This window comes from Musca autumnalis, unplaced genomic scaffold, assembly GCF_047663935.1.
Source record: "Musca autumnalis isolate F117 unplaced genomic scaffold, ASM4766393v1 scaffold_3, whole genome shotgun sequence".
Taxonomy (NCBI): domain Eukaryota; kingdom Metazoa; phylum Arthropoda; class Insecta; order Diptera; family Muscidae; genus Musca; species Musca autumnalis.
In genome coordinates, this window is record NW_027411866.1 from 63,173,082 (window position 1) to 63,186,124 (window position 13,043).

The 13,043-nt window shown below is 33.3% G+C and overlaps 1 long non-coding RNA gene across 1 annotated transcript; it reads right to left on the bottom strand.

Annotated features, from left to right (window-relative positions):
* Positions 1 to 11,420: 11,420 nt before the first annotated feature.
* Positions 11,421 to 12,729, bottom strand: LOC141399187 (uncharacterized). The gene is made up of 2 exons (XR_012411786.1): positions 12,458 to 12,729; positions 11,421 to 12,385 (listed from the first exon to the last, which is right to left on the bottom strand). It is a non-coding gene; the product is annotated as an uncharacterized lncRNA (long non-coding RNA).
* Positions 12,730 to 13,043: the final 314 nt, after the last annotated feature.

The following is a 13,043-nucleotide window of genomic DNA, read 5'->3' on the forward strand; positions in this document are numbered from 1 at the left end:
TCGCTCCGACGGAAGTTTAAATTATGTGCATTCGTACACTTCGGTGTGGTTACTCCCCTATTTCCACATTTGAAATAAAAAATATGTCTCGATTCATCGGGACAGTAGATATTGCTATGCCCCATTTGAAGGCAATTCCAACATTTAATGCCAGAATAATCTCGCTTATTTTGAGGTCTGGTTACCCTCAAAGCTTCAATCTGTGGATCGGGTTCTTCATCAGAATCGTCGGAAACATTTTCAAACGAGATCTCATTTACATGTCTAGGTCGAGTTACAGTAATTTGGGATTTATTTTCTTGAAGTACCTTCTCGGCCTTCCTAGCAATGTCCCTAAGCTCACTTAAATCCTTTGAGCTAGCTATGAAAAGCATAATCTTAAGGTCAGTATTCACATTTTTCTTAATAATGTCTATTACTGAAGTATCAGGTAATGGTTGACAAAGCCGTTGGTTCATTTGGACTATTACTGAATGAAAGTCATCATAGCTTTCTTTAGAATGTTGTTTACGAGTAGACATACTTATAATTACCTCATGATCACTTTCAAGATTTCCAAATTCGCGGGTCATGGCAGCTTTGAGCTGAGGGTAGGTCAAACCTGGATTCTGTTTTGTGTACATCCAGTACCACTCATCAGCTTTTCCATTCAGGAAAACTTGAAAATTTGCCATTAAATGATCATATGTGCATTGAGACCTTTCCGTAAGGGTATCTATTTTAAATAAAAAGTCCGAAACACTACCTGTACCATTGTATGTGATATTCCAATCTTTAAGATTTTTCGAAAATCCAGAAGAAAAGTTTGAAGGTATGCTCGTTAGGGTTATGACTTTTTTACAACCTCATATCCCTGTATCATAGCGTGATGAGTTTTGCCATAAGATTACATAAAATCTTAATTATAAGGTGATTCGGTGAAAAAACCTCACGCACAAAATGATTTTAAAATATGAATTTATTAAGATTAAGGACAATTTTTTGAAGTCACTGAAAACAGAAATATAATTGAAAATAAACTTTATAGCCACATGAGATAATTAAAACGACATAAAATTTATTTCTCACTATTTTTCTTCAATTCTGAGAATCGTAAAAATGTCGTAAACGCTTTTATTCAAAAATATAATTTTTTAACAAAAACAAAAAAAAAATAAAATTTTTTCAAAGTAACTTTTTTGGCGACTTTTTTTGATATTTGAATGAAATAAACGTAATTATAGTTATTAGTAGGATTATATATTTATTCATTCGAGCAACAAAAAATAATTTTTTGAAAAAAAAATTTTATTCATTTCATATATTTTTTCAAAAAATTTATTTTTTTAAAATCGATTTGTACGTGAACTTTTTTTATTCTTCAATGGAATAAACGACAGCATAGTGATTAATAGGCAAAAGTTCATTCATCCCTGCTACAGGAAATCATTTTTGAGGAAAAATATCAAAAAGTCATAACCCTAATGCTCGTATTTGGAGAAGGTAAGTCCCCATCAATTCTGTTCTTAGAAGTCGCTCTAGAACCCGTAGGTTGGCTTAATGTCTGTCGAATCGAGCTAATTTCTCTCCTAAATTCTTCCTGAGTTTCCCTCATAACTTCTCGGAAATATAAAAGGAGTGACTGTGAGTCAAGGTCCTGATTATCAGGGCGTTTTGTCAATGGTGGAGGAGGTCTACCAGATCCCCCGTTATTTTCTTCTGACGCCATATTTGGTGGAATAATAAAGTCTTCAGACGAATCAGTATCTGCTGACTCAATAGATAAAAATAATGGTTTGCCTCGACCTCCAGTGGAAGTAGCAGAAGTATTTAAAATATTTTTAGAATTAGCTTTTGTACTGAAAAGTCCTGCACTACTAGTTCTATTGTAAATCCTAGTAGTAGGAGAACCTCTACCTCTGGTACTGGAAAATGGTGTATTTAGTGAACGATTACTTGATGTACTTGAAGTTGATCGTGTAACACGTTTGTTCATATTTCAAAAAAAAAAAATATGTCAGAAAATAACTTTAAATGTATTAAAGTTTTCAAATAAATCGAAAATATTTCATAAAATTTCAAGGAATGTTGAGTAACAATACTATTAAGTCTTCAGGTCACACTCAAAGAATTGCAAAGATACCGAAGTATACTGTCTATTCTATATGTCTTTGGCTCATCAATATCTCCCAAATGAAGAAATTAATTGATGACTCAAAGGGAAATTTATTTATATTCAGAAATCTGCTGATCTATTTTTATTATTCTAGTGCTTTAGCCTTATGTCCTAACATTGACCAGCGTCTATTGTCCAATATCTTATAAAAGACCAGACAAAAGTCTGAAGGAAAAGTCAAGACAAAATATTTAGAAATGATTCCTTTATGCAACATAAACTGAACTACTCTTAGTCGTCAGTCTGGACTCTAAATTCCTCATCAAGAGATAAAAAAGATATAGGCATTTAAAAATAGAAATCTGAATACGGATCTATTTATTTCAATTTATGTCATTTTATAGTCAATTTTACCAAGTGTATACAGATCCCAGTAAAAAGGTCTTATAAAAATTATTAAAATATCCATAAATAGAAAAATGAACAAATATGTCACTAACATGTTCCAATGGAAATCACCTGTATATGATTCAATTAGAACAATCGTTCATAAGATCTAATCAATGACTCAGAATTTTTAAATTTGTTCAAAAGAACAGATTTTTCGAAAAAGGTGCAAAAATAATTTAAAATCAAAAGGTCAAAATACACAAAATGTATTTCGTTGGGCGCCATATATGTTACGCGCCGGCTATCCGCTGAATAAAATCAAAGCATAAAATCGAATAAAAATGTATGAAAAATATACGAGGTCGGTTTGGGCATGGTAAGATAACAAATTTGCCTGGTTAGCTCATCCAGGAGGTAAGTTCTATTAGTAAGTTATTCTTCAGCGCGCGAACATATTAAAATAAAAAAGTAGTATTAAAAGGAAAGTATTAAAAAAGTAGAGTTGATTTTAAATTATATTGCACAAGGTCAATTCTAAGTCATTGATGCACCTTGCCTGTGACCATTTGTAGTATGACGAGGTCTAATGTCATACCGAGGTACACTTGTCCCACCCTGTCGCCTATGACATTGTATGTACCTTTAATTTGACAATGTCCCTTAATGTGACCTTCAAATCCTAAAAGCCTTGGTTACCCAACATTCCTTTAAAATGCGAAGTCAGTTTAGCATTTCATATTCATAGCAAAATTTATTTTATTGAACATAATTAATTATAATATTTAAGAAAAATAATTCAATTTAAAAATTGAAAATTATTTGCATATTTGCATTAATTACTAAATTAATTAAACATAAAAAATAGAAAAAAGGAAAAACTAAGAAAAAGGCTAAATGTCAAAATATTTTTGTTTATAACAAAAATCCCATTTTGTGCAATGGCACTAACCAAAAAGTCTATTAAAATTGCCGGATGATTGAGCTCAATAATCTAGCACTCGAAAAAATTACCCATTAAAATATTATTTTTGGGTCAAGTCTAAAAATGTTTGCTGGGTTTTGTTCTAATATTTGACACACATCTTCTTTTACAAAAATCTAAACTATTCTTAAACTCCTAACGGGATGTTGTTTACAAAAAGAAACTTAAAAAAATATATATGTCTAATTATGTATGTACATGAAGGTCAACTAAGTACCGTTATGTACAGAAAGCAAGAAATTCAGAGAAAGCAAAAATTCAATAAGTCAAAAAAAAATTATGTATACATATGTATTACATATTTATCAATATGTAAATATATCGTTTATGAACCATTATTTGCAGCAGGTTAATTTTTATGGAAATGGCAAAAATTAAGTGGAACAGTACTATTTTGTAATAATTTTATGATGTCTAAAATTTCCACATTATAATATTCTAAATTTCCACAAATCACTACATTTTAATTTCATTAATACATCACCGCATAAATTGTTTACGTGGTTATGTCTGGGTGCATGTCCCACAGCTGGGAAGGATTGATGGTTTTTTCCTTCTTCTGTGTCTATAGAGATCTGTTCCTTTTCTTGGCAGTGACGTCAATAATTCCAGAATAATGCTCGTAATTGTTGTTGTAAATTCACTTCGCAATTTACCAATGTAAGGTCAGTAGTGCGATTCTCTAACACATTTTTTGAGTTACCGACAAAAATCGGTAAAATTAAAACACAAAATTATAAATGAAAAGTTCAAATAAAAGTTGACAACACTCTTGCTATCGGTAGAACTTTACGACTACTATTTATTCGTCGTTAACTTACCGACAAACATCGTTAATTACCGTAATTATAAGCATTTTAATTTTACCGACAATTGACGGTAACTCAAAAAATGAATTAGAGAATCGCACTACAGGAATGCCCTTTACAAGATTTGGAATTTTCCAGTTTTGTTGATGTCACGCAAAATCAGTAAAAAAATCACATTGGGCAAACATGCATATTTTGCAATGCCTTACCTTGAAAATAATTCAAATTTATTGCATTAAATGCAAATTCATTTGTGAGGCTTGAGGTCTTTGCAAAATGTCACAATGTAATATTCACTTATTAAGGTTCTTATTATTTGTAGATCTTCTTATTAGAATATCCCCTTTTAAAGAGGTTATGTGACAGTCTTTAACATTTGTGCACACTTTGCTAAAATATTTATTTTCACTACGGTCGAAATAGGATTTTTATTTTCTTGCTGTTGTGCTTCCTTTGCTGATTATTAATAAATGATCACTGTGATGGCTTGATCGTGTTTCACATTTACACATACGTATGTGTGATAGTGAATGTAATTAGACTTACAGTGGTGCCAAACTCCAGTGTTGCCACTAGGCCATCCTTAATCATTGACGTAGCGTATAGCATCGCGTATGTCGTCAGTCATATTAAGGTCGACCCACATTGTGTGCGCCCTAATAAAATAAGGCGATCCGTTTCAAAACTGCTTCGTCCCTAGATCTATGATCGTAGAACAAACAGGCAGGATAGCCATAAAAAAATCGTGTGGCTCGACCCACGAAGCCGGGCTCTACTAAAACCAGAAGTAAAACGGTGCTATGCTCGATGGTCGGAGGCATGATATTTACCAATGTAATTCCCCTTGAGGTCTTCAATGTCATATAGGGCATTACCAATTTTCTTACGAATTCGGCATTTGACGTATTTTGGTTTAAATTTTGCATTACTGGCATTTTTAAAGTCACTTTGTGAGTGATTTACCCTAAAGACTTCCTGTCCTTCAACAAAATTAATCGGTCTGACTCTAGTATTATAGGTCTTGGCCGCTTTCTCATGAGCTAGGTCAAGATTCCTTCGAATTTTATCGCGTATATTTTGTAGTCGGTCTGCATTTTGAACTATGGTAGCATCGTTCATCATATTCAATTGATTTAAAATCGGATATGTCGAACCATGTACAATCATATTTTGACCAAATGCTGCAAAATAAGGTGAAGTGTAATCTTCGAAATAATCTCTCTATTTGCTCTTTCGGAGGCATTTGCCTGCGGAGAGTTAAAACCTGTTGTTATATGTGTGATTCCATGCAGTGAAAAGAAGTCTTGCATCTCTTTGGAGACAAACTGTCTACCATTGTCACTGTGGACATATTGCAGAACACTAAAAGTGCAAAATAGGTAATTTTGGAAAAAGTCAATTACGTTGATGGACGTTGCCGATCTCATAGGCTTCAGAAAAATAAATTTGGTGAGATGATCAACCACTATGAACAACTGACAATTTTTCGACTTACTACATGGGTAAGGAAGAAGTCACAATATAACCTTTGAAAAGGTCTAAAAGTAATAAATTGTTCACCTATTGGTGGTCTAGAGATCCGATTATTCGGCTTAATAATTTTACAATCATCACATTTCCTGCTAAAGTCTTTAACATCACGCGCCATCCGTGGCCAAAAGAATTTTTGTCTCAGTCTATAGAGTGTTTTGTGGTAACCTCCATGGCAACCTTCTTCATGATCTTTATTAATAATGTCATGAGTCAAGGTCTGGGGTAGCCATATCCTCCAAAGACTCTCTTCGGTTTCTTCTCCATCACGAAATTTAACTCTTTTGTGGATCACATTATTAGAAACACGAAGGTCAGGTAATGATTCTTTATTTTCCAGAATGTTATTTTTCAATTTGGAATAATCAGGGCTGTCAAATTCGGGTGACGTGAGGTCTATGTCAGGTGAAGCTAAATTAAGGTCGAGTTCATCGACATCCAATCTTGATAAAGTGTCTGGAACTACGTTTAACGTACCTTTCCTATGCTCCATCTTAAAATCAAAACCTTGGAGCTTGAGGCTCCATCTAGCAAGTCTACCAGAGAGGTCCTTTTGACTCATGAGCCATTTGAGGCTTGAGTGGTCGGTCACAATTTTGAAAGGAAGTCCTTTAATATAAGGTCTGAAACGATGTACACAAGTGATGGCTGCAAGGCATTCAAGCTCTGTCACTGTATAATTGCGTTGAGCCTTATTCAGCGTTTGTGATACAAAAGCAATTGGGTGTTCTTTTCCGTCATCATCGACTAGATATAGAACACCGCCTACCCCTACTCGTGACGCATCACACTGAACTACGAATTCTCTATTAAAATCTGGTTGAGCCAGTACTGGGGCACTTGACAAGGCCGCTTTTAATTTAGAGAAAGAGTCAATGGCTTCTGGTGTGAGCTTAAAAGGTTTATTTGACTTTTGAAGGCAGTCTGTGAGAGGTCCAGAAAGGTCAGAAAAATTATCGATGAAAGCACGATACCAATTAGCCATGCCAACAAAACACCTAACTTGGCGTGGGGTCTTTGGGAGAGGAAAGTTAACAATCGCCTCGACTTTGTCGGGGTCAACTTTCACAATTCCACCTCCTATCCTATAACCAAGATATTTTATCTCTCGTTGACAAAAGTTGCTCTTTCCACATTAATTGTAAGGCCATCTGATTTTAGGCACTGAGCTACTTCGGCTAATAAGGTCATATGGCTTTCAAAGTCAGGACTACATACGAGGAGGTCGTCTAAATAAATAAAGACTCGGTCTCTTATCCTTGAAGGTATAGTTTTGTCCATAAGACGGCTCATAGTCTGAGGTCCATTGCAAACACCGAAAGGCATTACTTTATATTGATAAAGAGGTCGCACTGGTACTGCAAAGGCTGTCTTTTCTTTAGAGGTCTCAGACAATTTTATTTGAAAATAAGCGTCTTCAAGGTCTATCCCAGTTATATAATGAGTGTCTTGAAGACGACTCAATAAGCTGTTAATATGAGGAAGTGGGTAGGAATCCTTTTTAGTTAAGGAATTCAACTTCCTACAATCAAGACAAAGTCTTATTTTCCCAGGCTTCCTAACTGTAACTATGGGACTACACCAAGGAGAGTTTGATTCCTCTATTACACCGAGGTCTAAAAGTCGATCTAACTCCTCGTAAACTTCTGCTTGTCTAGGGGGCGAAAGGGGGTAATGCTTGGATTTGACGGGAGTTGCATCTCCAGTGTCAATATGATGCTCAATAAATTTTGTGCATCCAAGCCCTAACTTTTCGAAAGATGGGAAGTCTAAAATTCTGGTATCGAGTTCAAGTTTTTGTTCTGGGGTAAGGTCGTGAAGTAAAGCGTCTTTATTTTCTTTTATCTCCAAACACGAAATGTCGGGTATAATCTTTGGAGCAAGAGCATAGGCTCTCCAAAAGTCCAAAAAGATAATGTTGGGACTATATAAAAGACAATATTTTTCTTCACACCTTTAAATATCACTGGAAGTGAACAGAAACCAAGAACTTCATTCTTCGTACGATTTGCTGTTGAAATTTTAGATCTAAATCTTTCCAATTTAATATTGTTTTTCTTTACAAAGTCTAAGCTACCCTTTCCTAAAACAGATACATTTGCCCCAGAGTCTAGCAAACATAGAAGGTCATAATCAAAAATTTTAATCCTGGCATATGGTCTACCATCATCCGAAGTAGATAAAAATGACGATTCAATAGCTTTTCTAAATATTTTTCTCTTCTTGTACCTCTCTCTACATTTTAAAATCTGCCACGAAGGCTGTATAATTTAAAGTTTAGTTTCATATTTCGACTGTGAATGTTGTTTAGAAGACAAATGTTCCTGTGGAATATTTTCTTCTGACTTAAAATCTGACTCAGGATTTATTTCGGAGAACGAGAGTCCCCGGTTAACTTCTCGCTCCGACGGAAGTTTAAATTATGTGCATTCGTACACTTCGGTGTGGTTACTCCCCTATTTCCACATTTGAAATAAAAAATATGTCTCGATTCATCGGGACAGTAGATATTGCTATGCCCCATTTGAAGGCAATTCCAACATTTAATGCCAGAATAATCTCGCTTATTTTGAGGTCTGGTTACCCTCAAAGCTTCAATCTGTGGATCGGGTTCTTCATCAGAATCGTCGGAAACATTTTCAAACGAGATCTCATTTACATGTCTAGGTCGAGTTACAGTAATTTGGGATTTATTTTCTTGAAGTACCTTCTCGGCCTTCCTAGCAATGTCCCTAAGCTCACTTAAATCCTTTGAGCTAGCTATGAAAAGCATAATCTTAAGGTCAGTATTCACATTTTTCTTAATAATGTCTATTACTGAAGTATCAGGTAATGGTTGACAAAGCCGTTGGTTCATTTGGACTATTACTGAATGAAAGTCATCATAGCTTTCTTTAGAATGTTCTTTACGAGTAGACATACTTATAATTACCTCATGATCACTTTCAAGATTTCCAAATTCGCGGGTCATGACAGCTTTGAGCTGAGGGTAGGTCAAACCTGGATTCTGTTTTGTGTACATCCAGTACCACTCATCAGCTTTTCCATTCAGGAAAACTTGAAAATTTGCCATTAAATGATCATATGTGCATTGAGACCTTTCCGTAAGGGTATCTATTTTAAATAAAAAGTCCGAAACACTACCTGTACCATTGTATGTGATATTCCAATCTTTAAGATTTTTCGAAAATCCAGAAGAAAAGTTTGAAGGTATGCTCGTTAGGGTTATGACTTTTTTACAACCTCATATCCCTGTATCATAGCGTGATGAGTTTTGCCATAAGATTACATAAAATCTTAATTATAAGGTGATTCGGTGAAAAAACCTCACGCACAAAATGATTTTAAAATATGAATTTATTAAGATTAAGGACAATTTTTTGAAGTCACTGAAAACAGAAATATAATTGAAAATAAACTTTATAGCCACATGAGATAATTAAAACGACATAAAATTTATTTCTCACTATTTTTCTTCAATTCTGAGAATCGTAAAAATGTCGTAAACGCTTTTATTCAAAAATATAATTTTTTAACAAAAACAAAAAAAAAAAAAAATTTTTTCAAAGTAACTTTTTTGGCGACTTTTTTTGATATTTGAATGAAATAAACGTAATTATAGTTATTAGTAGGATTATATATTTATTCATTCGAGCAACAAAAAATAATTTTTTGAAAAAAAAATTTTATTCATTTCATATATTTTTTCAAAAAATTTATTTTTTTAAAATCGATTTGTACGTGAACTTTTTTTATTCTTCAATGGAATAAACGACAGCATAGTGATTAATAGGCAAAAGTTCATTCATCCCTGCTACAGGAAATCATTTTTGAGGAAAAATATCAAAAAGTCATAACCCTAATGCTCGTATTTGGAGAAGGTAAGTCCCCATCAATTCTGTTCTTAGAAGTCGCTCTAGAACCCGTAGGTTGGCTTAATGTCTGTCGAATCGAGCTAATTTCTCTCCTAAATTCTTCCTGAGTTTCCCTCATAACTTCTCGGAAATATAAAAGGAGTGACTGTGAGTCAAGGTCCTGATTATCAGGGCGTTTTGTCAATGGTGGAGGAGGTCTACCAGATCCCCCGTTATTTTCTTCTGACGCCATATTTGGTGGAATAATAAAGTCTTCAGACGAATCAGTATCTGCTGACTCAATAGATAAAAATAATGGTTTGCCTCGACCTCCAGTGGAAGTAGCAGAAGTATTTAAAATATTTTTAGAATTAGCTTTTGTACTGAAAAGTCCTGCACTACTAGTTCTATTGTAAATCCTAGTAGTAGGAGAACCTCTACCTCTGGTACTGGAAAATGGTGTATTTAGTGAACGATTACTTGATGTACTTGAAGTTGATCGTGTAACACGTTTGTTCATATTTCAAAAAAAAAAATATGTCAGAAAATAACTTTAAATGTATTAAAGTTTTCAAATAAATCGAAAATATTTCATAAAATTTCAAGGAATGTTGAGTAACAATACTATTAAGTCTTCAGGTCACACTCAAAGAATTGCAAAGATACCGAAGTATACTGTCTATTCTATATGTCTTTGGCTCATCAATATCTCCCAAATGAAGAAATTAATTGATGACTCAAAGGGAAATTTATTTATATTCAGAAATCTGCTGATCTATTTTTATTATTCTAGTGCTTTAGCCTTATGTCCTAACATTGACCAGCGTCTATTGTCCAATATCTTATAAAAGACCAGACAAAAGTCTGAAGGAAAAGTCAAGACAAAATATTTAGAAATGATTCCTTTATGCAACATAAACTGAACTACTCTTAGTCGTCAGTCTGGACTCTAAATTCCTCATCAAGAGATAAAAAAGATATAGGCATTTAAAAATAGAAATCTGAATACGGATCTATTTATTTCAATTTATGTCATTTTATAGTCAATTTTACCAAGTGTATACAGATCCCAGTAAAAAGGTCTTATAAAAATTATTAAAATATCCATAAATAGAAAAATGAACAAATATGTCACTAACATGTTCCAATGGAAATCACCTGTATATGATTCAATTAGAACAATCGTTCATAAGATCTAATCAATGACTCAGAATTTTTAAATTTGTTCAAAAGAACAGATTTTTCGAAAAAGGTGCAAAAATAATTTAAAATCAAAAGGTCAAAATACACAAAATGTATTTCGTTGGGCGCCATATATGTTACGCGCCGGCTATCCGCTGAATAAAATCAAAGCATAAAATCGAATAAAAATGTATGAAAAATATACGAGGTCGGTTTGGGCATGGTAAGATAACAAATTTGCCTGGTTAGCTCATCCAGGAGGTAAGTTCTATTAGTAAGTTATTCTTCAGCGCGCGAACATATTAAAATAAAAAAGTAGTATTAAAAGGAAAGTATTAAAAAAGTAGAGTTGATTTTAAATTATATTGCACAAGGTCAATTCTAAGTCATTGATGCACCTTGCCTGTGACCATTTGTAGTATGACGAGGTCTAATGTCATACCGAGGTACACTTGTCCCACCCTGTCGCCTATGACATTGTATGTACCTTTAATTTGACAATGTCCCTTAATGTGACCTTCAAATCCTAAAAGCCTTGGTTACCCAACATTCCTTTAAAATGCGAAGTCAGTTTAGCATTTCATATTCATAGCAAAATTTATTTTATTGAACACAATTAATTATAATATTTAAGAAAAATAATTCAATTTAAAAATTGAAAATTATTTGCATATTTGCATTAATTACTAAATTAATTAAACATAAAAAATAGAAAAAAGGAAAAACTAAGAAAAAGGCTAAATGTCAAAATATTTTTGTTTATAACAAAAATCCCATTTTGTGCAATGGCACTAACCAAAAAGTCTATTAAAATTGCCGGATGATTGAGCTCAATAATCTAGCACTCGAAAAAATTACCCATTAAAATATTATTTTTGGGTCAAGTCTAAAAATGTTTGCTGGGTTTTGTTCTAATATTTGACACACATCTTCTTTTACAAAAATCTAAACTATTCTTAAACTCCTAACGGGATGTTGTTTACAAAAAGAAACTTAAAAAAATATATATGTCTAATTATGTATGTACATGAAGGTCAACTAAGTACCGTTATGTACAGAAAGCAAGAAATTCAGAGAAAGCAAAAATTCAATAAGTCAAAAAAATTATGTATACATATGTATTACATATTTATCAATATGTAAATATATCGTTTATGAACCATTATTTGCAGCAGGTTAATTTTTATGGAAATGGCAAAAATTAAGTGGAACAGTACTATTTTGTAATAATTTTATGATGTCTAAAATTTCCACATTATAATATTCTAAATTTCCACAAATCACTACATTTTAATTTCATTAATACATCACCGCATAAATTGTTTACGTGGTTATGTCTGGGTGCATGTCCCACAGCTGGGAAGGATTGATGGTTTTTTCCTTCTTCTGTGTCTATAGAGATCTGTTCCTTTGCTTGGCAGTGACGTCAATAATTCCAGAATAATGCTCGTAATTGTTGTTGTAAATTCACTTCGCAATTTACCAATGTAAGGTCAGGAAATCCCTTTACAAGATTTGGAATTTTCCAGTTTTGTTGATGTCACTATGCATTAAAACGCAAAATCAGTAAAAAAAAATCACTTTGGGCAAACAAGCATATTTGGCAATGCCTTACCTTGAAAATAATTCAAATTTATTGCATTAAATGCAAATTCATTTGTGAGGCTTGAGGTCTTTGCAAAATGTCACAATGTAATATTCACTTATTAAGGTTCTTATTATTTGTAGATCTTCTTATTAGAATATCCGCTTTTAAAGAGGTTATGTGACAGTCTTTAACATTTGTGCACACTTTGCTAAAATATTTATTTTCACTACGGTCGAAATATGATTTTTATTTTCTTGCTGTTGTACTCCCTTTGCTGATTATTAATAAATGATCACTGTGATGGCTTGATCGTGTTTCACATTTACACATACGTATGTGTGATAGTGAATGTAGATAGACTTACAGTGGTGCCAAACTCCAGTGTTGCCACTAGGCCATCCTTAATGATTGACGTAGCGTATAGCATCGCGTATGTCGTCAGTCATATTAAGGTCGACACACATTGTGTGCGCCCTACTAAAATAAGGCGATCCGTTTCATAATAATATCAATGATATGTGGAGTGAGATGATCCAATGATTTCTCCGTGCAAAGCAACCACAAAACTTTCAATTCTCGTTCAAGAGAGGGGGAACAACGACAAAGCTGACTT